Source organism: Ceratotherium simum, chromosome 37, assembly GCF_057802395.1.
Source record: "Ceratotherium simum simum isolate JZ-2026a chromosome 37, ASM5780239v1, whole genome shotgun sequence".
Taxonomy (NCBI): domain Eukaryota; kingdom Metazoa; phylum Chordata; class Mammalia; order Perissodactyla; family Rhinocerotidae; genus Ceratotherium; species Ceratotherium simum.
In genome coordinates this window covers 12373050-12396928 of record NC_141936.1, presented here as the reverse complement: position 1 = coordinate 12396928, position 23879 = coordinate 12373050, and positions in this window count along the sequence as shown.

Below are 23879 nucleotides of genomic sequence, written 5' to 3'. Positions count from 1 at the left end.
GATCAAGGCACTCAAATATAGTCTTTGTGACATCTCTGGCAATACAAGGCCATCATCTTTTGTCATTTATCCCGGCATTCATCTTTGAAGTTTAATTTTTTTCTCCATATAACTTCTATTTCCTTACATTTTATTGTTGCATAATCAATGACATTCTCCACAAGGAACAATTTTAAAGCTCATATATCATTGTACATTGTTCAAGTTTGATTCTCGCTGTTTGCAAATTTGCGTCTGATTAGCCGCATTTAAAACTTCACATCAGAAAAAATAACTCAGGAAAAAATAACTGTATACAGTTATCACTGTGTATTCTGAATGTCCTATTTACACCCATGGATATGTAGGGGTTGGAGACATGAACTGTTCCTAATCAAGCTTGAACGATTCCAAAACTTTCCTAACTTACTCTTGAAATTACTGCGTATTACTCTGGCTGTGTGTGTTGGGTGTCAACTCCATAACTGGAAGTTCCCGAAATTAGCTTCCATGTAGAATACTACATTTATTAAAGGGAAATGAAGATAAAGGTGCTCATTTGAAACTCACATGTGTATTATTAAAACTCAACAGTAATGCAGGCAATTGTTTACAAGTTGGATTATATAAAAGATTTTTTAGGGGAGGAATATTTCACTGCTGACATTGTTTAAAATTGTCAGTGGATGGTGATATAAAAAACAAGCTGAACTGTCATCAGTTTTATCATTGTCTGCATCCTGAGCAGACTGCTCCCATCTCATTGCTCAAAGTATTCCACTGCCTGTCCCCACTACTGGTCCTCACGCCGGGTTGGACTTGAGCTGAGGGTGGGTAGAAGATTTGAACTGGATGTGCAAAGGAAGTTTTGATTTAGATAAATGTACTTTTTTACATCTGTATGTTGGCATTATCACAAAAATGAGAAAAATGAGACTACTATAACTTAAAGTGATCGGAAAGCTATGGGATCTGCCTGAGATGTCATTGAGAGAAGGAGAAAGATAAACAGACAGGGCTGCATGCAGTGAATGAAAAAATGTGAAGGTTTTTCCTGTGAATTATAATTATTCAGTACAATGGTTACAAACACTATGCCATTTTCTAGAGTTGCAAAGTATTTTCCAACCCCATATCAATTATTCTCCCTTCATGAAGCTTAAAATAAATGTCAAAAATTAAAATACATCAATATGTTGAGTCAAAGGTTAGTGTTCCCATTCTTAAATCCATACTATTAAACCATCATATGGTTGTCTACTAACAAGATAAATAGAGAACTTAAGAAGCTTTCTAGTTCTTTAGGGTCAGGATTAAAAGTAAAATGGTGGGCTGGCCTCATGGCCTAGTGGTTAAGTTCAGTGCGCTTTGCTATGGCAGCCTGAGTTCGTGAGTTCAGATCCTATGTGCGGACCTACACTGCTCGTCAGCCATGCTGTGGAGGTGACCCACATATAAAATAGAGGAAGACTGGCACAGATGTTAGCTCAGGGCTAATCTTCCTTAGCCAAAAAACACTAAAAGGGAGAAGGGAAAAATATTGCTTGATATGTGTCATGAGTTGAGTGTGTATTTTCAAATAATGGACCATAATATATGTGTGTGTGCCTTGGAAAAAGAAAGAAAAGAGGGAGGAAGCTTGAATGACCAATGACTGATTTATGACTAAACATGTATTTATATAATAGTTATTAAAAAAGGAATCTCTAACCATGGCCAGTCTGTGGCAACATTTTAAAGGTGCCTATGCTGTTTACTCTCCATTTGCTGTCCCCTTTCCCTGAGAGCCATTCTCCATCCTTCTCTGCCCTGCTCAGTGCCTCAAGGGGATTGACCTCTACGTACTACCTTATCCAGACCCCCTGACTCTGCTTCACATTGTGTTCAGCCAGTAGAAGATGCTGGCGGGAGATCAGAGTGTAGGAGAGATTGGAGTACATCTTCCGCCTGCTGCAGCACCTGTCTCTCTTTGATCACAACACTGATGAGGTGGCCCCAGCTTCCAAGACTCCTGCTCTTGTTGACGTTTCCTCCTCTTGCTTCTCCTAGGAGCAGAGCTCACTAGTGCCAGAGAAACTCAGCATTCCCTATTGGTTTCCTTGACCTTGCCCGTAACTCTATTAATATTCCATTCACTAAGTGCGAGCCACAGTCTCAGCTGAAAATGTCTTCTGTCTCCTGCTGGGACTTTGACTAATGCAACGCCTTTTGTTTCCATTCAGTGATCCATTTATAAGACTCCTTATCTGCTTGCCACTAGTCTCCCAGTCACTGCTATTCTGTCTGCCCCTCAGATGCCATCTCTGCTACATTTTGGGCTGGATCCTTAAACAAGATAAACTCTTTGAATATCAATTTTCTTGTCTGTCCAATGGACAAAGTGATATGTATCTAGTAACAAGGATTAAATGAAATAATGCAAGTAAACACATCTATCAGGGTGCCTGGTATATCACAGGCACTGAAAAAAAGGCTAGCTGCTCATATTACTGTAGAGAATCCAGAAGAACCATTTTTAGCATCTTACATTGCCCTCAGTTTAGAATGTCCTACTCCATTTCTTTGTTCAGTCTTAGTTTCCTCTGCCCCTACATAACTTTGGTTTATTGTTGTACCTCTTTGGAATTGAGATGCACAGAATTGGATAATCATATATTTTATGGTCATGACACACTTCATTTGATGAATATATGGCCCCCCTTAACTTATTTAGTCCGTTGTTTTTAATAGAACAATAAGCACCCGTAAGTCCACCACTCAGATAGAAGTGAAGTTCTTGATGTAATCTACATCTAACACTCTACTCTATCCCGCCTCCACCCATCTGATATAAACAGCATCTTGAGTCTCATATCCATCATTCCTTTGCTTCCATTTTTGTCTAGTTTGAGAATATCTATATGCACTTCTTAAAAAGTAAGTATATTTTATTTTAGTTGTTTTTAATTTATAAAAACGGTATGTAGCATGTAATCTTTTGATTTCTTGGGATTCACTTTTTTCCCCACTCACTTTTACTTTTCTAAGATTCCTCCACGTTGTTGCATGTTGTCATAGTTCATTAACTTGGACCATTATATAGTATCCCATTGTGTAAATAGTTTGTGCATTCACTCTATTTGGGTGAGCGCTTGAATTGTCTCCAGGTTTTGCCGTTGTGAACAGTACTGTTATTGACATTCTTTTATTGATTCCTCTTGTTCTTGTGCAAGAATTTTTCTTTCAAAATTCTTACGTGTGAAATTCTTGGGCCTTAAGTATGTGAATGTTCAACTTTAGAATATAATTCCATGTTTTCCAAAGTGCTTGCATCAACTACCACTTCTAGTAGCAATGAATAATAGATTCTGCAGTTCAAAATCCTATTCAAACTTTGATTTTCTCAGACTTAAAATTTGCCAATTGAATGGTATGGACTTATATCTCATAAAATGGTGAAAAGTCATCGCAGTTATAATGTCCTTTTTCACTAATGGTATTAAACATCTCTTCATTTGTTTCTTAGCCTAATGGGATTACTTTGTTCTGAAATTGATTTTTTTAATATCTTTTCTTTCTGTTGGGTTATCTGTGCTTTTTTACTTGGGTTTTAGAGTTCTTTATATATTCTTAGGGTTATTCTTTTTTCGTTGTGTGTATAAGTTTGTAACTTGTGTTTTTATTTTCTTTAAAGCATTTTTGATGAACACAAGTTAATTTTAATGTAAACAATTGATTGATATTTTCCATTTAGTCAATATTTTTGTGTCTTGCTTAAAAAATCTTTCTCCGGCCGGCCGGTGGTGTAAGCAGTTAAGTGCGCGTGCTCTGTTGTGGCGGCGTGGGGTTCACCAGTCCGGATCCCGGCTGCGCACTGGCGCACTGCTTGGCAAGCCATGCTGTGGCAGCATCCAATATAAAGTGGAGGAAGATGGGCATGGATGTTAGTTAGCCCGTGGCCAGTCTTCCTTAGCAAAAAAGAGGAGGATTGGCAGATGTTAGCTCAGGGCCGATCCAACTCACAAAAAAAAAAAAAAAAATCTTTCTCAATTCAAGATCTAAAAGATATAAAACATTTACTCAGGAGTTTAAAATTTTGTTCTTGACATTTAAGCAGTGATCATCCTCGTAAAAACAAAAATTAGGGGTATCTGAATAAATATTTTTATTGCACAACAAAGTAGTTTTAAGCTGTAGTTTGGATGTCTAAATATAATAGTTTTAGAGACATACTGATGATTTGAGAATAGAGTGGAGTGTTTGAAACTGTAAGTCAATATCACTGTTCCTATACACGAATGATGATAAACATTTGTCCAAATATTAAGCAAATATTTAAGATTTTAAACATTTGTTGAAATGCAGTCAGACACTTCTGGATTTTCCTGTAAGCATTTTTATTTATCACAGCCATTAGATTGCTCTCAATTCAGCTCCTCTTTTACTCAATTAATGCTTATTGAGTCCAATTCTGTGTCATCACAGTTCCATTAAATGCCTATTAAGTCTGTCTCATGGTTAATGAATACACCTGTGTTTGGAATAATCAAATGTTTTGTATGGAAAAAGAAATATATTTTCTTTCATACATTTTCAAATATAAAATACAAAATGGTTTCTTTATGCTGAAGCTAAACATATCTGAATATATTTTGGGAGAATCAGGAGATAGCTATCTATCTTTCAATATGTTTTCCTTACTGCTTGTTCCACCTCACTTCCTTTTTAGCTTCTATTTTTCTGGAACTATATTCATATGTGCTTTTCTAACTGTAAGTTTTACATGCACAAAAACATTCTTTAATGTAAGCACTTCAAATATTTTTTAATTTTGTTGAAGGTGATTATTTTAAACCTACAACTGAGACTTGATGAATCCTCTATTATATTACATACATAAATATATACAGAGTATTTGTTTCTGAGATTTGTTTTCCAAGACACAACGTTCCTTTTAATAAGAATTCACTACATCCAGCTACTGGGCTAGATTTTGAGATAATTTTGAAATAGAATTAAATGGAAAACAAAACAAATATAATTGCATTTCATTGTGATATATTTAACATGTTAGAAGTCAAATTGGTTAATTAAGTTTCATGTCAAAAACTGGCAGGGTTCAGAATATAGTTCATACCATGGGCTGAACTCTTGAATACACACACACAACACACACACACACACACACACAACAACACACACACACACATATATGCATATTAAGAGATTTATTTCAAGGAATTTATATATTTGCATATATATATATATATATATATATATCCTACTTGTTCTGTTTTTCTGGAAAACTCTGACTGATACACTGATTAACCCTCCTGCTGAAGACAAAGGAAAAATATGTAGAACAAATTTAGAGCTGAAAACTACAGTAAACAAAACTAAGATCTTGAAGGATGAGTTTAAAAGCAGACTAAACACAACTGAAAACACATTCCTTTCTTCTTACTGCTCTGCCAGTTCACCATCTAAAATGAAGCATAGAGAGAAAATGGTATGGGAACTTTAGAAGAGACGATAAGAGATCCACAGAATACAATGAGACGGTTTATTATTTTATGTACCTGGAGTGCCAGATGGAAAGGTGATAACATGAATCAGAAAAAATATTTGAAGAAATAATTGTCAAAAATAGTTGAATTCTACATTCAAAGAATCAAGCAAATCCCACAAGAAAAATAAAAATAATACCACATACAGGTCCATCCTAGGGAAGCTTCAGAAAACTAAAGACAAAGTTGAAATTTTAAAGGCAATCAGAATAAAACATCAGATTACCTACAAGAAAGTATGCTGAACAGAAATGATGACTGTTCTTTTGTGGGTTGAAAGAATATAAGAACTAAGCTAGAATTTACATTAATAAAAGGCTAAAATAAAGCATTTTCAGACAAAAACAGAAAATGTTTGTCACACCCAGAAGGACCCTAAAAGAGATAACAAAGTGTGTTCTTCAAAGAGAATAAAAATGATCTGAGAAGGAAGATTGGAGACAGGGGAAGGAATGAAAAGAAAGATAAAAGATACATATGTGCATAAATTTAAAAATACATTTTATTGTATAAAACAGCAGTGATGTCTTATGTAGTTTAAAATACATAAAATTAAGATACATAACAACAATAGCGTATCATTTGGGAATAAATGTAAGAATTTTCTACAATTCTTGCCTTGTTCAGGAAGAGGATAAGAGTATTGGTTAGTATTAGATTTTGATAAGTCAAGAATGTATGTTTAGTTTCTCAGGTAAGCATTGATTAGGGTACAATTGCTAAACTCCAAGAAGAAATAAAATAAAATACTAAAAGATTCAACAATCTAAAAGAAGGCAAAAAAGGAGAGGAAAAGAAAACTTCTACAGTTAGTTAAAAGTAAAGCACATGATAAATTGATAGATTTATAACCCAAGATATTATAAATTACATTTAATGTAAATGCAATAAGTGTAGAAGTTAAAGACAGAAGTTGTTATGATGGATTAAAACAAGTACAAATACCTAAAAATTAAAGATCCAGAAAGATTGAGTGAAAAATAACAGAACTTGAACCACTCGGCCGCGGGGCCAAGCCCCCTCTGCTCCTTTTTTGTTTTTTTGCAAAGTCCGTAAGCCACCTGCCCTTTTTTTGTGTCAATCTAGTATAATATTATCAGTGAATCCATTGAACTGGGCACATTAAAAACTGTAATAAGTTGCAATGCCCAGTCCATGGATGGAACAGCCAGGCACGTTGCCATACTGTTTCTGAGTGACACTCTCATCTTCCCTCAGTAGACCTTGCTCACCACAGGTGACCGAGTGATGGCACCAGTGTTAGTCTGCAGATTAAATGTTAAAGGAGGCTGGTTTATTTCTTACATTCTCAGATAAACAATGAACAGAGAAAAAAATTTTACCTTTTTCAATAGTAAGTGGATTAAGTGAGGGCACCAAGTGAAATATATTTAAAAATTCTAATTTTATATTTCCTGTGTGTTATTAGATTTTTTTATTTTCACACCCTGCCCTACTTCAGATGTTTCTTTCTATATTGTGGTGGTTTATGGTCGTGTAGTGAGCACTGCTGATACCTCATTCCACATCGCCTTGGCCACTTGCAGCCACTGTTCCTGGCATACCACAGCTGCTCTCTTCAGGGGCCGCATCTCTGTAGTTCTCTGCCTGAGAGCTTTCTCGTTGCACTGGAAGCAAGAGGAGGCAATGTCGCAAGGGAGGCAACCTTCAAGGAAGGGAAATGTTTGCAAGTGAATAAATGCCCCTACTTTCTTATCTTCTGGTGACCAATTTTGAGATATATTTCACCTGGCTTCTGGAGGCTTCTAAGCCCCAGTCACTCATAGCAGGAACCTGCCCCTTAATTTATCCTTTATTGGCTTATCTCCCTTCCCTCTCCTACTTTCTACACTTCCTTATTTGTGTTTCCTGGAGTAACTCACACCCAAATCCTTGTCTTAGCTTCCATTTTGAGAGTAATCAAAATAGACAGGTAGCTATAGTTTTGGCTCTCTAGTACACTTTTTTCATTTTTCTGAAGGGAAGCCACTCATTCTCCATCTCATGTTATTCCAGAGGAATCATCAATCACAGTGGTTTAAGGCTCCCCTAGTTTAGGGGTGTGGACATGTGCCCCAGGCCTGGTATCCGATCCTCCATCATACAGTGATTGAGACAAAGAGAGCCAGGCAGAATCTAGCCATATGTTTGATACATGGCTGCTGAGAGACAAGCTTTCTCTTCCTTTCAGATCACAGTCTAAAGATGCAGACCACAACCTCCAAAAAAACAAAAACCTGTCTGAAGCAGGGAGGAATAATACCAACAAGCAAAGAGAAGACAATCCAAGGAGGAATTGAGAAATTAAAGGGAAAGGAGAGTGAGGGGGAAAGCTCAGAATATAATGTTTGGGCTCCTGGGTTTAGTTGTGTCTAAGATACGGCCTCTGGGTTTTCCCATTATCTGAGCATATCACCGCCACTCTTTTTTGCTAAACCAGTTTAAGATGGATTTCTATTACTAGAAACTCAGAATCCTGATGGCCATACACACTCTTTCCTCAAGTGGTCTTTCTCTTCAGTGAACAACGATGAAAATATAATAAAATAAAATACACAGTGTTCCATTTTATTGCATGCTTGATGCTGAATTTTGTTTGGACCCCAAATATGTTTGTTTTGGATTGTTTCATTTGCCTACGGTGGCAACACTTTGTCATGCAACACTTTTTGTCAGGCAAGAAATGAATATTTTTCTCAACCTCGTCAATGTTTAGTCACTGCACTAGTGTCTAATATAGAACGGAGCACATGGAAAGCACTTTTAAAATGTTTGTTGAATGAATGAGGGAGGGAGCTTCAGTGCAGAGCTTCTAGGGCAAAGCAAGCATGTCATGCTTGGGGAACTAAAGTGAAGCCAATACAGTGAGTGTGTGGAGAGCCAGTGTGGTGCCAGCAGAGACTGGGAAGGTAAGCATGTGGCCAGGTCAGTGCCACCAAGTGGCACAATCCCAGGAAGGACCTTCTACGTTACAGCTTACATAAATGGCACCTCTAGAGCACAACTGGACTGTGATCGGTACCTCCTGGGCTGTGTAATGCAGCCGCCCTGGGACAGGAGATGAAGAGTAGGGAAGAGTGCCAGGTTACTCCCATGCCCAAGGAAATGAGATAGAGAGCGTTGTTGTGAGGGAGATCTCATAGATAGCTAGGCTACTGAGGGCAAATTTTCCATACCTATTGTTGCTTGTGGTTGACCTGTTTCTCCATTCTGGATGCACACATAATTAGCAATTGCTATTGCCAGGAAATTCCAACACATACACTTTGCTTTAGCATATACAAAATCATTCCTGCACGCAATCCAGTTTTCAGGACTACAAAAATGCAAAGGTTCCAGATATAATGAATTCTCAAAACTAACTAACAACTAACTAACTAACTAACCAAACTAGTCTCACATGCAGTGCTACAAACTATTGGCCAGTCTCCCAGTCATGTTTTGAGTTATTTTTTTGTTGAGAATATTTTTTCACACTTTACTTTCAACTCTTTTTGGTGTATTAAAATGAGACCATTTTATTACATCTCACCTCCCTTGCAAAAATTGCCAAAAAATCGTAATAAAACCCACATGTGTTTCCTGAACGTTATGTAGCTTTCCAGTAAATAAGCAGAATAAAATATGCGATCTTAATTTTACTCTATTCTGGAATATTTGCCTGATGTCTGCTCTTCTATGAAAGAGCTTTTAAGCAATCGCATGTGAGATTAGCATACATGGAAAGAAGAGCAGAAGTTTGCTTTTCCACTAGCATAACACAGTTGTGCTGGTGACTTAATGAGAAATCCAATTTCTCTTTGTTTCATGTAACCAGAGATCTCCCAAAGGACATTGTCCACTCCCTGACTCAGAGCAAAGTTAATTCTTTGGCTCATTTGCTGCAGGAGTCAAATATATATCGGATCAAATTGTTCCTCTGCCATGTTCAACCTCTATAACCTACATTTAATGTTGCCTAATCTCAGCCTTCTCAACTACAAATGGGGATCATAATGACTTTACTATAGGGTTTTTACTAGATGTGGAAATATAAATACCTAATATAGCAGTGACATAGATGTTATAATTTTTATTACTGCCTTTAACAGTGTTTTATATATTTATAACTAAATTACAAACATATTCCATTTATTATCTAGATTTTGACCCCTTGTGATATAAATGAGTCTTAGAATGCCAAATCCTGTCCTCTTGAGCATCTTCCCCCTCCCAACTTAATATGCTTCTTCAAACTGAGGGTTTTTAATCTTCCTTCAAGAATGAACAATTCTTAGCCATATCGATGCCTATCCTATTATCTTTTTCTTCTTATTCTGAAACACAGAGCATGTTGAGCCTGTCGTTTTATTCTCCGTGACTCTGAATCTTGCATTCATTTTCTCCTTCTCTCTTTCTGTGCTGCAATCTGGTAATTTCCTCAGCTGTATTATACAGTTCATTAATTTTCTCTTCTACTATAACCCACATATGGAATTTTAATTAGTCAGGGAAGCTATTTAGAGATGGGCAAGGAGGTGTCTCTCAAGGCTGACTGCACACAGAGTCGCTTGGGGAGATTTAAAATCCTGATATGGAGGCTTCATCTCAGACAATTTGATCAGAATCTCTGGGAATGAGGACCCGGACACTAGTAGTTTTTAAAGCTCTCTGGGTGATTTCAATGAGAAGCCAATTGTGAGGATTCTTGGCAAAGAGGAAAGAGGGAAGCCTTAGCTCCACATCATCGTTTGAAGATGACCCATACATGGGCTTGACTAATAACAAACAGAATGAAAGAACAGAATCCACTTACTTGAACTCTTACATTTTCAATGGACAATAACCAACTTCAAATGTATTTACTGTGTATTTCAGCACGTAAAAGAGGAAAAACTTTTCCAGGAACGTTTATTTACAATTTAAATTAATTCTATATCTATATTTCCAAAAATGAAAATTCTGAACTGGTAACTGCTGTTTATCATGTTATAATTTTTTTTCCTTTAACTGAGTGGATGATGATGTTCTACTATATTAGAGTGATTTTGAGTATGTGGTGGGAAAGCTTAGGGACCATAAAAATGATGGCAGTAATAGTAGTGTTGGAGTATCTTCTGTGTGCATGATGCTATATATGTTATCTTCTAACATTTCCAAGAAATTGGGTATTATTATTTTCCTGTTTTACAGCTGAGGAAACAAACAAGGAAAGGTTCCAGTAACTGTCCGAGTTTGCACAGCTCGTGAATGGTGGAGCTCCAATTCCAAACGCAACCATTCTAACTCCAGAGCCATCCCCTACCCCTTCTGTCTTTAACAGTTGGTTATTGCTTATTTGTAACTGCAACCATTATTCACAGCTTATTCCACTGCCAAGAGAATACCTGCTGCCAGTCCTCTGAGGTCTTTTTGGCAGCCACAATTAGTCATCTTTGCGCAATTACATTCACAGGTGTCCATTCCCGTAGAGATTTTCCAACAGCTGGCCATGAATGCTCTCTAATCCTAAAGACTCTATAATCTTCGATTCTCTATCCTCAATCCATGACATGGTGACTTGCAGAGAGAAAGTGCTCAGTGAGTATTTATGGAACAAATAAGTGAAATGAACAGAGATGAGCAAAATCATAAATGAGTCCTTTAGAGACTTGTGTTGGATAGGAATGTGTAAAGTTGAGAACCATCCTGGTTTTGGAGCAAATAACATGGGCCTTGAAATAGACCAATCCTGGTTTGAATCCACATTTTTATACTCCTAAGTTCCGTAAACATAAGTTGTTTCTCTTTCTGAGCTTGGGTTTCCTTATCTGTAAAGTGAGATTAATAATGATGACTTCTAAGTGTTGTTTTACAGATAAAAACCATATATGGAGTGCCCAGCATAAATAACTTCGCAAATATGGTACCTATTTTCGTGGCGATGCGTTTTGTCCTATGAAGTTTATAAATGCCCCTAATCTTCTGCCTTTTAAAAAAACTGGAAGGAAATTTATGTATGTTCCACAGAGATTTCCAGCAGAGATTCTGGGTGATCTTTTAATAGCATTGACCACACTGGAATGCAACAAGCCAATACATTAATAATTAATAAAAGATTTAAATAATATATATATTGCACAGCCAGCTTCCAAGAATTTAATCTTAATTTTAGAAATTTATATTAAAAAGAAACTGTTACACTGTATTAAAATTACTTCTGTTATTCAGAATTTTGTGCTTTTTTTTGAGACTAATCATACTTTTTAGTGTTTTATTTGCCTAATAAAATATCTGCCTAGAGCTTCACTAAGTGATTTAAAATAAATATTTTTGAAGGAAGGATAGCCATGATCCCAAGCCTGCTAGATAAAGGAGAATTAACTATGATTTTTTGAGCAATAACAAGGTAAAAAGCGTTGGCCCCAAATATGAGAGAAATACAGAGAAGGTGGATTAACTAGTGATCCCTAACAAGTAAGTACTTAAGCCCTTGTTCCCTTTCTTTTCCTGCAGTCCAAGTTTTTTAATGCTAATCTTGAATCTGAGAAATGATTTATAGGTTGCCTCAGTGGATTTGCTCATAAAAAGATTAACATTTCAACTGCACTGTAAACACATTCCTGTTTAAGGCCATAGAAAGTTTTTATTATATCTTTGGAGGAACTCCATCTTGCCACATTCTATTACTTCAGTGACAGACGTTTCTAGCCAATCCAGTGAGTCATCACATGTTTTTGTGTATTTGACTTTCATCACAATGTGCATATTCTCAAGTAAGCCTTTATAATGCCAGCCTTGAGCCAGCATACTTTGACTGGACTAACCGCCATTTGAAACCATGTGGCCTCCAATTAAACAGCCAGCTAAAACACTACAAAAATGCTATCATTTCAGCAGGTTTTCTGGGAAGGCAAGCCTTTTTTCTCTGAATTTACTGGCATTTTTACACTATTATGTCATATGGTGGAATAATGAGGTTGGTCAAATATGTCCTCTTTGTGGGATGATTTCTTTTTTTTTTTATAACATTTGGCTGAGTTTCCCAATGTGCCTAATGGGAACCAAATACTAGCTCCATTTTCTACTTTTAGGAATGAGAATCCAATATGTAGGTTTCTTAAATGAGAGGGTGTCTTTCCTCATAAGTTATAAGGGGTAATTCTGTAATTGATACCCTTGAACAACATCTATGCATGGGTTCCTCATCTCATTCCCCTGCCTTTTTCTTAGATGTAACCAATATTTTTAATTTTATGTTTATCAGTTTCCTGCTTTTAAAAATAATTTTACCACATCTATAATTTTGCCTAACAATATAGTGATTGGTTTTCCTTTTTTGTGAGATTCATGTGTAGTCTCTCAGGACTTGTATTGTTGTTTTTTTTGTGAGGAAGATCAGCCCTGAGCTAACATCTGTCACCAATTCTCCTCTTTTTGCTGAGGAAGATTCTCCCTGGGCTAACATCCGTGCCCCTCTTCCTCTACTTTATATGGGATGCCGCCATAGCATGGCTTGACTAGCGGTGTGTCAGTGCACGCCTGGGATCCGAACCTGCGAACCCGGGGCCACCGAAGCAGAGCACTCGCACTTAACCACTATGCCACCGGGCCGGCCCCTCAAGACTTGTATTTTTAACTCAGTTTGATATTTTTAAAATTCATCTAACTCGTTTGTAGATGAGACCCATTCATTTTCACTGCTGTATAAGACTCCATGGTGATTATACAAAAATGTATTTCTTTCTCCAGTGGATGGACTTTCATCCTCCCAGGCATTTGGAACATTCTTGTAGCCTTCTTGTAGTGTACATATGCAGGAATTTCCTTAGGATAAGAATTTGCTGGTCCATGGATATACATGTCTTCACATCTCCTACAAAATGGAAAATAAGTTGTTTTCTAAAGTGATTACACCAATTACAACTTCCACACGAGTACTCGTGTCCTTGTTGCTCCCTATCCATATCAACATTTGATGTTTGTCAGGTTTTTAAGTATTTTTCAGTCTAATGAATGTAAAATCTCAATCTCTTGTGATCTTAACTTGCATTTCTTAGGTCACTAAAGAGATTGGACATCTTTTCCTATGTCAGCCATATGTATTTATTCTTCCATGTAAAGGTTTTTTCATGTTCTTTGTGCATTTTTCTGTTGCACAACCTATAACCTAACTTTCACGTATTGAATAATTACCTCATTTGTTAATGATCTTCAAAGCTATTTATATCATGTATCATAATTCCTGTTTCTGGACTCTTTGTTTGATCTATTTGTGAATTCTGTACCAAAATTAACTATATTCATTATTATGCTTTTACAAATTTTTCTAATAGAGAAAGCCCCATTTTATTATTTCTCTTATTTAGGAATGTTTTGAGTGTATTTTTGCCCTTTGCTTTTTCAAATACATTTTCAAAGAATTTTGTCAATTTTCACATAAAATGCCATTGGGATTTTTATTAAAATTATAGTGGGTGTTTAGACCAAATTGGAGATAACTGAAAAATGATTCTTCCTATCTAACAAAATATCTATTTGTTTACGTCTCTTAAATATATTTAAATAAAATATTATGTGACTTTCTTGATATAGATGATGCCTATCTTTTATTAGATGAATTCTTTGATACATTTCAGTATTTATTTTTATTATAAATGGTATGTTTTTAACAATGTCTGTTGTGCTGGCATTTAGAAATGCAATTGATTTTTGTATATCCATCCCATGTCCAGTGATCTTTCTAAATTATCTTTATTATTTTAATAATTTGTAGATTTGGGGGGGATTTATGTAGATAATTATGTCATCTGTAAATTAAAAGTTTAATTAGCTTTCAATTGTTCTTTTCCAATGTTTATGCTTTTGGTTTGGGGAGTTAATTTATCTTCATGGGTATGTAGTATTCATATGTATATATATTCATGTTTTTCATCAGTTTAGAATATTTGCATTTTTTATCTTTTCAGATACTGCCTCTCTTTTCTCTCTTCCCTCCTTATGAAACCTCAATTAGATATATGTATCCCATTCTCATTCTATCTTTCGTATTTCTTAAGGTTTGTTCACATTTGCCATTTTCCCAACTTTATATGTGATGCATTCTGTGTAATTTCTAATATATCTTCTAGTTCTATATCTTCTAGTTCACTAAATGTTTCAACTATTTGTAAACTGATAATTAGGCTATCTATTTAATTTTCAATTCAAAATTAACATTTTTTATTTCACTAGATATTCTGCTTTTAAATAACTCTTCCTGTTCATTCTTGATGATCTCTTGTTGCGTGCTCATCTTGGAATTGTTTCCTTGTTTAATACTTGCACATATGGCTGTTTGATCTTCTGGATGTGGCAACTGCAATATCTGTGATCCTTGAAGAAATAGGGATAGCATTTTATATTTCTGCTGGCTTTCATCTATAGTCACTGCCTTCTTTGGTGCTTGTTGATTTTTGTGGACTTATTGCTTGGATTTCATCTGTGGAAGACCTGTGTGCTTTAATTCGGATAACTTTTCTCTAAAGAGGGTTTGCCTCTGCTTTGTCGATAGCCAAGGAACATCCCCAATCTGAGTCTCTTTCTACCTCCCTCCTCTTTGTGACTCAGCGTGGGATTCTCAGCATAAGAGATTCCTTACAAGCTATCTCCTAAGGCACAACTTTCATTTTCCTTAATTGTGTGACTGTTGGCATCTGCCCTAAGGATAATTCTCTTTCCATTACTGTTCACTGCTCAGTCTTGGCTCCTTGGTCTGGCTCCAGATCACACCAGAAAAAAAAATGAGTGTGATGAAGTGAGGAAGAGATTTGGGGGGAATTTCCTTACCTCCTTTGAAACTATGCAGATCATATATTTTCTGCCATAAGATTGTATCTCTATTCAGCCATAATGTTGAACACAAGAGATCTACAGGGGGATTATTTGACCAAGTTTTGACTGTGATATTTTTTTCCACATTTCAGTGAGTAAAGGTTTGTTTAGGAAATTATATTACAAAATAACAATAATAATTAACATTTATTGAATGCTTCCTATATTCCAGACACTATCCTACACACTTTACATTATTGTTAATTTCTCCAACAAACTTATAAAATAAGTGCAATTATTATCATTCTCACTTTAACAAAATGTGGAAATTGATACACAATAACGTTAAGTATCTTGCCCAAAGCAACATCACTAGTAAATGGAGAAGCCATGGTTTCAATCTGGGTAACCTGACTCCAGAGCCGGCTGTCTTTAAACATTGTGATGCATTGCCTCTCTAGGAAACAATCAAAGTAGTCAAACATCTGGGATTTTCCAAAGGACAAGGTGCTAGCTTAGAGCTCATGTGCATCCTCAAACCTCAGGAGGTATATGCATTTTCAGAAAGGCTCACACTCGGTGCTGTGTTCATGTGTCTACCAGCCTCAAGTGGTGGATGTGTTTCTGGACCCCTTCAAGATTCCAGCCAATGGATAAAGGCTAGTCTTCTATGCCCACTGGTAACCTCAGTCTCTCTCAGGGCTTCACTTGGAGGCCTTCTCATTAGCTTGTATGAGGTTCACAGAACAACATAGTGTGTGCAACCACTTACCAAACAGTAAAAATTCAGGGGAGTACAGCAGGGAAATCTTTCTTTTTTCTCTATACATCTACTTTAGAAAATCAAGAATATGGGTGGATTTATATATTACCAGTTTTAGAACAGTATATTAGTTTGCTAGAACTGCCATAACAAAGTACCACAAACTAGATGGCTTAAACAACAGAAATTTATTGTCTCACAGTTTTGGAGGCTTGGAGAAGTCCAGGATCAAAATTGGGCTGGTGACATCTTAAGGGTTGTGGGAGACAATCTGTTCCATGCCTCTCTCCTAGCTTCTGGGGGTTTGCTGGCAATCCTTGGTATTATTTGCCTCGTAGAACATCACTACATCTCTACCTTCATCTCTACTTGATGTTCTCTCTATATTCATGTCTGTGTCCAAATTTCTCCTTTTTATAAGGACACCAGTCCTATTGGATTAGGAGCTGACCCTACTTCAGTAAGATCTCAACTTCATTACAATCATGAGCAGCATAATGGCATTTCGGTCAACGATGGACCACATATACCATGGTGATCCCATAAGATTAGTACCATATAGCCTAAGTGTGTAGTAGGCTATATCGTCTAGTTTTGTGTAAGTATACTCTACAATGTTTGCACAACAGAAAAATCGCCTAACGACGCACTTATTACAACATATCCCCGTCATTAAGTAACGCATGACTGTAATTATATCGGCAATGATCCTCTTTCTATATAATGCCACATTCTGAGCTATGAGGAGTTAGGACTTCAACATGTGAATTTTTAGGGAACACAGTTCAACCAATTATAGTCTATATCCTTCCATTCTTAAGTGTTTCTCCCCTACAATAATAGTCATAATAGTTACTTACAATTTAAAGATCCTTATTATGTGTATACTAAGCACCGTGGTAAGTGGGTTAATGTATTGGCTAATTAATTGTTACTGCTTTTGGGGTAGGTGCTATCGTTAAGCTCATTTGACAAATGAGAAAACTAAGGCACAGAGAGGTTAAGAAATTTGATCAAGGTCATAGAGCAAGAAAGGGCCACACCTGGCACTGGCTCCGGGTACTTGCTGTTAATCACTATGCAGTACTGCCTTTATGCATTTCTCCCTCTGTGTGTAATACTCAGCTTTGGGAAGGAAAAGAATTGTGGTTGTGGCTGGCACACCGTTACTATCTTTCACTATGGGTCTGGGTAATAATCTCTTTTATGTGCCATAAGTGTTGTTTTGGAATGAAAGAGTTTTTTAAATTAACAACCTTAATGTGATTTGAATACTGTCTATGAAAATTATTTGACTTTGGTAGCTTCTTTTTGACTTTTGTATTTTGATTCAGTGATAGAATCATCCCTGGTTGCATTTCCCTTTAGGACACGATAGGATTAGGATTCTAATTCCTCGTCTACTTTCCAATTATACTCAGGCGAGGGAGGTATGAATTAAAAATTAGGGTTCAATTCTCCACTTGGCCACAACTATGCAGTTTTCCGAAATAAAAACTGTCTAAATAAACATATTTTAACCAGAAGTCTCATAAAAACATCTTAAATTATTGATATTGTCCTGTGTTTTGGAATACAGGGAGGAAAACTGTGAAATAAATTAGTTTTTTAGAAGTAGCAAGTAATTAAAGCTGGAGGTTCATTTAAAAAACTGCTTGATGTAACAGGTGGAGAAACATTTATTTGAAGCTGAACTGTCCTTCTGAACTCTAGCTTTAAAGTAATATGTATTTCAGTGATTTTCTTTCCTATTGTCTTTTATTTAATGTTTTCCTATGATTTGCTCCTAAGACCTCAAGATATATTGAAGACATCTATCATAGAATTGAAAACATTTTGCAGGTCTTAAATATTACTATTGGAATTTAAAGACAAAAATCAATAATCCCATGAAAAGAGATTTAAATAGAGTAATTTGACCTGACTATTATTTATATGGAAATATGTTCTGATGAAATAGTCTAAATGAAATTTTATTTTATTTCTATTAAGTATGTAATTTCAAGTGAAACCATAATTAAATGTATAAATAACTATAAGCTTCAACTTCCATTTCATATTTAATTGCTAATATAAATATTCATACCATATTTTCTAAATCAAAAGTTTATAAATGATGCTTATAGATTTATCCTCAGCATAAACATCAGGGTCAACTAGTGCATCCCTAGTATTATTATAATTTTGGTTTGTGTAACTTCCCTTTTTGTTTTGATTTAAGAGAGTAATGCATTAAAAAATTATTAGTATATATTTTGAGAACACAAAGCATAAAGGTAGAATTTTATGATGTTAATAACTGAAAGGGAGTGGGGAGAGAGCTGTATAGGAGCAGAACTTTTTGTATGTGATTGAAATCAAGCTGGTATAAATTCAAATAAGAGTGTTATAACTTTAGGGTGTTAAGTGTAATCCCCATGGCAATCACAAAGAAAATAGCTAGAGAAAATATACAAAAAAGAAATGAGAAGGGAATTTAAAAATTTCACTATAAAAAATCAAATAAACCACAAAGACAGTAATGCAGGAAATGAGAGACAAAAAATCTATCAGGCACATAGAAAATAAGGAGCAAAATGACAGCAGTAATTACTTTCCAAAACAATCTTGGAAATGGACAAAGTAGGAGGACTGAAAATTCCTGATTTCAAAATTTACTACAAAGCAACAGTAATCAAAACAGTGTGGTAAAGGCATAAAGATATATACATATAGAGAGACCAATGAAATAGAATAGAGAGCACAGAAATCAACCTTCACCTACATGGTCAAATGATTTTTAACAAGAGTGCCAGGACCATTCACTGAGAAAAGGGCAATCTTTTCAACAAATAGTGTTGGGAAAACTGGATATCCACATGCAAAAGAATGAAGACCAATAAAATCAGGAACAATCCAATTAAAAGATGTGCAAAGAATTTGGATAAACATTTCTCCAAAGAAGATACACAAATGGCCCTATAAGCACATGAAAAGATGCTAAATATCACTAATTGTTAGAGAAATGCAAATCAAAACCACAGTGAGATACAGTAGTCCCCAGTATCCATGGGCATATGTTCCAAGACCCCCAGTGGATGCCTGAAAATGCACATAGTACTAATCCCTATATATACTATGTTTTTTCCTATGCATACATATCTATGATAAAGTTCAATTCATAAATTAGGCACAGTAATAAATTAACAACAATAACTAATAATAGAACAATGATAACAACATACTATAATAAAAGTTATGTGAATGTGGTCTCTCTCTCTCAAAACATCTTATTGTACTGTACTCACCCTTTTTCTTGTGATGTGAGATGATACAATTCCTGTGTGATCAGATGAAGTGAGGTGAATGACGAAGGCATTGTGGCTGTGACAGAGCATCAGGGCTGGAGGGAGTTGGGTGGTGTGAGATTTCATCATGCTACTCAGAATGGTGCACAATTTAAAATTTGTGAATTGTTTATTTCTGGAATTTCCCATTTAATATTTTTGGACCACAATTGACCACAAGAAACTGAAACTATGGAGAGTGAAACCAAGGATAAGGATGGCTACTGTACCACTTCACACACATCAGAATGTCTACTGTTAAAAAAAAAAAACAAAAACAGAAAATAACAAGTGATAGTGAGGATGTGGAAAAATTGGCACCTTTGTGCACTGCTGGTGGGAATGTAAAATGGTGCAGCTGCTATGTAGAACAGTATGGCAATTCCTCAAAAAATTAAACATAGAATTACCACTTCTGGATATATACTCAAAAGAACTGAAAGCAAAGACATAAACATATATTTGTATATCCATGTTCATAGCAGCATCATTCACAATAGCCAAAAAGGTGAAAGCAACTGAAATGTCCATTGATGGATGAATGGATAAACAAAATGTGGTAAAGACATACAATCAAATATTCAGCCTTAAAAAGGAATGAAATTCTGGTACATGCTACAACATGGATGAATCTTGAAAATACTATACTAAGTAAAATAAACTAGACACAGAAAGACAAATAGACAAATTCATAGAGACAGAAAGTAGAATAATGGTTTCTAGGAGCTGAGAGGAGAAGGGATGGGGAGTTATTGTTTCATGGGTATAGAGTTTCAGTTTGGGATGATGAAAAAGTTCTGTGGATGGATAGTAATGGTCGTTGCACAGCAATATGAATGTACTCAATGCTAACGAAGTGTACACTGAAATATGGCTAAATGATAAATTTGTTATGTATATTTTACCACAGTAAAAAGTTATTCATTTAAACGCTTTTCAAAAATAATAAATGCTTGTTAGAATTTTCAAATAATACAGAGATGCATAAAGTAAAAAGAGAAAGCCTTACTTCCCTCACTGTCACTCCTCCAAGGATTCTTTCTCTTTGAAAAGATAAGATTTAAACCAATTTTATGATATTAGCCTATATTTCTCAAGTAAAGAACACAGACAATGCGTAGGAAGTGCTAGCAAAAATGTACAAAAATTGGAATTTATGAAGAGGAAGATAGAAGTATCCATGACAAAAGAGCAATTAGTTGTAAGGGATCATTAGTGTTTATCCAAATATAGGGCTCAAGCAGAGCCGGAGTTCTTTCTAGGTGGTTGAATAATATCTGGAGCACAGATGGGCCTTTTTGGCTCCTCATACGTGTAAAATGTGATGTGTGTTTATAATTCCTTATGGCACGGCAAAGCATGTCTCTATTTTATACAAAACTTATTTTTATACTCAATAGCTCCTTAATCTTGAAATTTTAACCTCAGAAATCTGCTCCATAAAAATGCTTAGTTGAATAGGCTTTAACCATAGACTTGTTTGCTCAAATTTGCAGTTCACCAAGATAAAGCAATGAGTTCAAAAGCCAGTATGCTCTTCATGACTTATAATTCTCACCCTAGAATCAACCAGACTCCATCCTTATTATCTTACCTTTTGCTTGCATCTTCTTACCCCTCTCAGTTATCCTAACTTGGAATTCCCTCCCTTGCCCTAATTCTAAATAACCTGTCCTACGTGAGGAGGCAGAACTTTCCTCTGTGGAGCCTTTCCCATCTACTCTGGTGCATGTGCCTACTCTTTATTATAGTGCTTAGACCTGTGGCCATTGACATGTCTATCCCATTGTACTTTTGCATATTGATTAGAGACTTCCTGCGGGTAAACCTTGTTGCCTCTCTATGTTGTCCATACACACACAACGGGGCATTATCACCACACTAGATACATATTAACAAGTACGTACTGATCACATGTGGTACTGACAAGGATAGACATTCTTTAATAATGTTACCTGCCACCTGCAATATATGCCTATATTTCCATGTAATTTACTCCAAATCATTCTTTTTGCATATGTTCTGTAGTCTTCTAGACATGATTTCTCAATTTTCCTGAACTCTACCCATGACAATGCATTCATTAGACTGGTTTTCTATTGGTTTGAAATTGTTAATCCATGCCAAGCTTCTATTTCCCGAGATGTAATGATTTTAGAAAATGTAAAACATTATTATCTTTTCCATTTTACATGTTCAGGAATTTGGAGAAAAATATAATACTGTATTACATGTAAATTTCTTTAAAAAATTCTTGTTATTTAGAATGATCTGGACTGGCCAACATTTTGATTTAAAGAGTTGATTAGTTTCACACAAATGAAGTGGTTTCTTTTTATAGTTTGTCTATATGTCTGACATGATGAAGCACATCACAAAATTGACTTTCAAACTATAAGCCTTGGCCTTGATTCAGTGCATGTTCCTACTCTGAATGGGAGGCCAGTACTAACCCTTGCCTATCACTGTAGTTGAGGCCAATGCTAAACCTTGTGACATCTGTAAATGAGATCAACACTAATCCTTACCTATGCCTGTACATAAGCCAACAATAACCCTTGACTTCACCTGAAACCTATGGAGTTGTATAGTAGAGGCTGATGTTTGCCTCCCCCAGTAGTTCTCAAAGTGTGGTTCCCAGAGCAGCAGAATCAGCATCCCTGGGAAGCTGTTAGAAAAGCAAGTTCTCAGGTTCCGCATCAAATCTACTAAAGCAGAAACTCAGGGGGTTGGGCCCCAAAATCTGTGTTTTAATCAATATTCCAGATGATTCTGATGCACTGTAGAGTGTCCAAACCATTGGCCTCCCCAACAGCCAATCTCCCTTTTTACTGCTAACGTATTCCTACTTCGTATAATAGCAACATGCTCAGGTCCTTCTTCCGGTCACTGGGGACAAGCCATCACTGGTAAGCCAGTCTTCTGAATGCTATTTACCTTTGCCAGGATTGGTATAGGAGAGGGCATGTCAACTACTTCTGGCCAATGCATAATAAGAGAAGCAAACTGTTCTCTTGTGGGAAAGATTCCGCTCCCTGATAAAAGATAGAGCCAGCCCCGTGAAGAAAAAGCTATTTTACCACCAATATACCACCTACCCTCTGCTTTCTGCACGAATATAGCTGTGTGATGTCTGGAATAGCAGCTAACAAATTGCAGCTAAAAAGGGAAGGCTAAGAGAAATGCAGGAACACTGACTCAGTGGCCTGATATTGTAGAGCTCCTGAGCAGACCTGGAAACCACCCGCCCCAGAGTTCCTGGTAGGTAAGTTATAACATCCTTATGGTTTAAGCCATGGATGGTCAGGTGTTCCTTTACTTGCAGTCAACGCATTCTAACTGGTAAAAACTGTGAATGCTCGCACTAACTGCAGTAGTTTATAAAGGGATTGTCAGCTAAACTCAGTTTTAGATATACTATGGCTCATAAATAATTATGAGGAGAGTAGCCAGATTTGGAGATTAATTTTAATACTCAATGCCCACATTTTCCAATTGTGCTTCAGATTAAATGAATTTTCGGGGCTGTGACAGAGCAGTTGATTTGTGATGGTATTAGGAGAACAGAGGAGAGAAGGTCCATGTGGTGAGTGGATATAATGCATGACTCTCTTCTGGGGTGGAGAACATTGCTGAATTCCAGTGAACAAGGGAGCAAGGGAATTGAGTTGAGATTGGGGAGGGAATTGGTAGGTGTTCATGAGGAATTGAGATCTTAAGTGCGGAGGGTAGTAATAGCAGATTTTTAAGCAGGGAAGCAACATATGTGCTATGGGAGAAGAAAGGAAAAATTTATTGGCTCTGTTTGGAGAGATTGGAAAAGGCAAATTTTATTGTTTTATTTTCTACTGATTAGAATTTTATTTAATTTTGTAACTCTTTTGGGGGTTCCCAAGACCACCCCCTTGCTAGAAGACCTCACATACTCAGCATAGAGTCATAGTTACACCTAAGTTTTATTGCATCAACACACCAAATACACCCAGCTGGATACATAAGGGAAAAAGAATACAGGAGGAGTCTGGATAATATACCTTCACCTTTCTCTGCTCTCTCCTTCCTGTAAGTAGTCACACAGAACACATTCTTCCCCCAGCAGCAAAAATGCAGCAACATGTGCATGATGTTTCTGCCTAGGGAAGCCCATTTGAAGCAGGTTGTGTAGATATTCTCTGCCTTGAAAGTGGCAAAATTCCAGACTCTTAGCAGGTGTTCAATATAAAAAAACATTGTATGTACAAACAGTCTAGGTGCAACAAAACAATGTTATCAGTTAGACAAAGTTTTAGAAGCCAAGTCAAGAGCCAGCCAAGAACCAACCTAGATAGCAGACTTTTCTGAAGATAGCATCCCCAGGCCTGCTATGTTAACTGTGTTCTGCACAGTAGATACCATTTAAATAATAAAATTATCTAGCATTATTCTTACATGTTATATATTTAGTTGGTCAAAATATTTCAAGTTTACTTTATGATGATTTCAGGTTGATGTTGT